This window comes from Macrobrachium rosenbergii, chromosome 42, assembly GCF_040412425.1.
Source record: "Macrobrachium rosenbergii isolate ZJJX-2024 chromosome 42, ASM4041242v1, whole genome shotgun sequence".
In the NCBI taxonomy this organism is placed as follows: domain Eukaryota; kingdom Metazoa; phylum Arthropoda; class Malacostraca; order Decapoda; family Palaemonidae; genus Macrobrachium; species Macrobrachium rosenbergii.
The window spans coordinates 30139236-30144235 of record NC_089782.1 but is presented as its reverse complement, the minus strand read 5'-3'; the positions used below and the strand labels follow the sequence as shown (position 1 = coordinate 30144235).

The window sequence follows — 5000 nt, the reverse complement described above, 5'->3', positions numbered from 1 at the left end:
GTGTCAAAAATTCGTTCCTCGCTTACGGCCAGACGTGTTGTCAACATCTTTGTGTTGTGTGGGCAACAGGTTGCCGATGTGTTTATGACATGTTTTTAAGGTCGTTGCATTGTTTTCAATTTTTTTGTCAAGTGTCTGTGACAAGTTGCTGACATGTTTGTGACAAGTTTTTACGGTCTTGACTTGTTTTCAAAATTTTTTGTGACATCTGTGCAATGAGTTGACGACATGTTTATGACATTTTATGGTCTTTGACTTGTTTCCAACATTATTGTGATGTGTGTGATAAGTTGCCAACGTGCTTATGACATGTTTTTATGACTGTTGACTTGTTTATAACATTTTTCTGATGTGCACAATAAGTTGCAGACCTGTTTAAGACATGTTTTACTGTTGTTTATTTGTTATCAACATTCCCATGATGTGCACAGTGAGTTGCCAACATGTTAATGACATGTTTTATGTTGCTGACTTGTTGTCAACATTTCCACAATGTGCACAGTAAGTTGCTGACATATTTATGACAAGTTTTACTGTTGTTGACTTGTAGTCAACATTTCCATGATGTGCACAGTAAGTTCCGACATGTTTATGACAAGTTTTACTGTTGTTGACTTGTTGTCAACATTTCCAGCATTTGCAGAGCAAGTTGCCAACATGTTTATGACACGTTTTACTGTTGTTGACTTATTGTCAACATTTCCATGATGTGCACAGTAAGTTGCCGACATGTTTATGACAAGTTTTACTGTAGTGTGGAGTCACCATTAGACTAAAGAAAAAAACTAAGCAGGAGACAATACACACGCTACAATTACAATCCTTCACCAGAAACTTGAAACACAAAACGTCAAGCCTGTCCACTAATCCCCTCTCTACCCTGCCATTAACATCTCCTTCTCCCTATCCCCTTCCTTAATCTCCACACCCCCTGCCACCACCCCCTTACGATAACCCCCATCCCAAAACAAAGCCTGAAGACTTCCTGGACTACCCTAAGCTCCGTTCTACAAACTTCCCTATTCCGCCTCCTGCAATAAATTACTGAAGACACTTCACTGAACACCATTTTCAAATATCACCGAGTGAGGGGGGGGGGAGGGGGGAAGGGGAAGGGGGAGGGGGAATAGGGGCTTAAGATTGTCACCCGCCCAAAATACGTGTGCATATGGAAGTGAGTTGAGTGGGTGGGGGGAGGGGAAGGGGAAGGGGGAGGAAATTCTGGAAGAGGCTTGAAGGATCTTGTAAGAAAGGGTTACAGGATTGTATGGGGATGAGGCAGCTTTGTTCCTCAGGGAGTTTCTCTCTCTCTCTCTCTCTCTCTCTCTCTCTCTCTCTCTCTCTCTCTCTCTCTCTCTCTCTCTCACGAAGTTTTTGTTGAACAAAATGCTGAAGACGCAATAATAATAGAATGTTTTTTTCCTCTCCTTCCCTTTTATAAAATTCACATTTGCTGAACAAAATGCTGCACTCCTTTGCTTAAGTTGTGAAGACAGCATATGAAAACACAGAATCTCTCTCTCTCTCTCTCTCTCTCTCTCTCTCTCTCTCTCTCTCTCTCTCTCATAAAACTCCCTTGCTTAAGTTGTGAAGACAGCATAAGAAAAACACAGAATCTCTCCTCTCTCTCTCTCTCTAAAACTCTCTCTCTCTCTCTCTCTCTCTCTCTCTCTCTCTCTCATAAAACTCCTTTGCTTAAGTTGTGAAGACAGCATAAGAAAAACACAGAACCTCTCTCTCTCTCTCTCTCTCTCTCTCTCTCTCTACAAAACAAAACTTCTGCACAGTAAGGGAATGAACACAGACCGCGTATAATAATAATAATAATAATAATAATAATAATAATAATAATAATAATAATAATAATAATAATAATAATAATAATAAACATAAACGCTAAAGGCGTGCCAAAACAACCCAAAAATTACTGAAAATACAAAGGAAAAAGAATAAGCGAAAGATCAACGGGTTAAGCAAAGCAAGGAGAAACGAAAAAAAAAAAAAAAAAGTTAATGAAAAGACAACAAATGACGTCCAAGAAAAACAACAGACGTAAAAGGAAAACAAAAGCAGCTCAAGGGAGTGTGTTCAATGAACCGAGAGGAAAACAAAAGAAAAAACAAACAAAAACAGAGAACTAATTAAAACAAAATAAATATAAAAGTTGGAGTAATTGCGAGCGGTGACAAGAATCAAACCGAAGTTAAAGGAGGAGCAGGAATAGGAGGAATAATGAGAAACAGAAGCAAAGAAAGTAATTTGAAGGAGATAGATAATTAAAAGAGGTTTATAATGCAAAAGTATGAACTCAATAGATAAGGCCCAGGGCTAAGCGCTAGGACCCATGAGGTCATTCGGCGCTGCAGCTGAAGTATAAAACCAAAGCGTAATCTACATAAATAAAAGTAAATGTATTGAACCATTATCTACAAAGGGATCCACAGTAATGATATTGATTACAAAGGCGAAATGCATTTGTAAAATATATACAACCATATATTATCATTCGGTGTTGAGGAAATTGTCAATTTATAGAGGAAATGATCTGTCACTGTGGACAGAAAATGGAGAGCTTGTTTATGGGTTACACGCAAAGCAAGATTACCTAAAGAAACTTGAGAAGAACCGCGAGAAACAATACGAAGAATTATGAGAAAAAAAGTTGATAGAACATTATAAAAGAAAAATCAATTAAACAAAATTAAAATATTTAGCAAAACAACGCAAAGGAAGAGAAAAATAAACGGGAAAATCAATTAAAAAATTAAAATATTTAGCAAAACAATATATAAAGGAAGATATAAAATAAACGGGAAGGTAATGGAACATAGTATATATTTAAAATATGGATATATATATATATATATATATATATATATATATATATATATATATATATATATATATATATATATATATATATATACATATTGGAAACTATTACACATTGAAAATCTACGTGAAGCATTTTCAAAACTTCGAAAAATACTGAAATGTGGAAGAGAGAGAGAGAGAGAGAGAGAGAGAGAGAGAGAGAGGCCAACAAGTGCCTTTCGAAAAACAAGGTAATTCAGAATCAAAATCAAAATAATTTAAATAAATAAAACAAATTCCTTGCAGAATGAGAATATAATTCAGTTTGAAAAACTACATGAAATGTGTAGAGGAGAGAGAGAGAGAGAGAGAGAGAGAAAAGGTCATCCAGAATCAGTGATTGTCACCTTGGACACTCGTGAGACTAAAGAATTTCTCAGCGTGAAGAGAACATGTTAAAACTCCCTTGCAGCTTATCGAAACTATTTTCCAGCGTGGCATAATGTCGAACTTGCTAAAAAGAAAAACTCAAATAAAAATGTAAGAAAAAGCTACACCAAAAATAAAAGCAAAAGTAGAAATGCTCGAGTAATTCAACAATTAGAGAGAGAGAGAGAGAGAGAGAGAGAGAGAGAGAGAGAGAGAGAGAGAGAGAGAGAGAGAGAGAGAGAGAGAGGTAAAACTTTATTAAATAATAATAGTTGTACCTGAAAGTAATGCAAACCAGGCTTCCTATTTTGGAATAGATTGTTTACATATTTTGGAGTTAACTGTTTACACATTTTTATATTAATTTTTTTACATATTTTGAATTGAATTGTTTACATATTTAGAAATTAATTGCAGACGTATTTGGAAATCAACTGTTTGTACATTGTAAAATTCGTTGTTTACATATTTGGAAATTAATTATTTACATATTTTGAAATTAACTGTTTGCATATTTTTATATTAAATTTTTTTTACATATTTTGAAATGAATTGTTTACATAATTACAAATTAATTGCTGACGTATTTGGGCTCAACTGTTGACATATTGTGAAATTAATTGTTTGCATATTTTGAAATTAACTGTTTACCATTTTGAAATAAATTGGTTCCATATTTTACATCTAATTTGTTGCATATTTTCAAATGAATTGTTTACTCCATTTAAATAAACTGTTTGCATATTTTTAAATTAACTGCTTAAACATTTTGAAATGATTTGTTTACATAATTTTAAATCAACAAATTAATCCTTTACATATTTATAAAGAGACTACTTTAACCTTTTTTTTTTACATATTTTGAAATTAATTGTTTACATATATTGAAATTAATTGTTAACATATTTTGAAATGAATTGTTTACATATTTTGAAATTAATTGCTTGCATATTTTGAGATAAATTGTCTACATATTTTGAAATGAATTGTATACATATTTTAAAATTAATTGCTTGCAAATTTTGAGATAAATTGTTTACAAAAATCCACACCTAATTTTTATTGAGATGATTCTACCTATTATAACAGGTAAAAAATGCGCCGAAGTTTCTTCGGCGCAATCGAGTTTTCTGTACATCGTATAATCAAGGCCACCAAAAATAGATTGCTCTTTGGTGGTCTCCTGTATAATGCTGTATGAATCGCGGCCCATGAAACTTTAACCACGGCCCGGTGGAGGCCTCTCCTAGGTCGTTGCCAGAAGCACGATTATGGCTAACTTTAATCTTAAATAAAATAAAAACTACTGAGGTTAGAGGGCTGCAATATGGTATGTTTGATGATTGGAGGATGGATGATCAACATACCAATTTGCAGCCATCTAGTCTCAGTAGTTTTTAAGATCTCTGGGCGGAGAGAAAAAGTGCGGACAAAATAAAGTGCGGACGGACAGACAAAGCCGGCACAATAGTTTCCTTTTACAGAAAACTAAAAACAGCTATGTGAGTCTACAATTAAACTGATATAAATTCCACGTGCACCCAATTTTCAGTAGCAAAAAAAACATCAGATAAGTCAATGACAAAAATGCGCATTGAACCAATTTAAAAAAACTCTGGAAATCGAAAAAAAATAAACAACTTAAATAAAACCCTCTTGAAATCGAAAAAAACTCTGGAAATCGGACAAATAAAAACTTTAAAAACTCTGAAATCGAAAAAAATAAAACTTAAAAAACTCTGGAATCGGAAAAAAAA

General features: G+C 33.7%; 2 protein-coding genes across 8 annotated transcripts in view; one reads left to right on the top strand and one right to left on the bottom strand.

Annotated features, from left to right (window-relative positions):
* LOC136828133 (carboxypeptidase N subunit 2-like) overlaps positions 1-5000 on the bottom strand; it is an 849326-nt gene that overhangs the window by 227279 nt on the left and 617047 nt on the right. The window lies entirely within an intron of this gene.
* The window catches only part of LOC136827782 (myb-like protein AA), an 86811-nt gene that overhangs the window by 57584 nt on the left and 24227 nt on the right, over positions 1-5000 (top strand). The window lies entirely within an intron of this gene.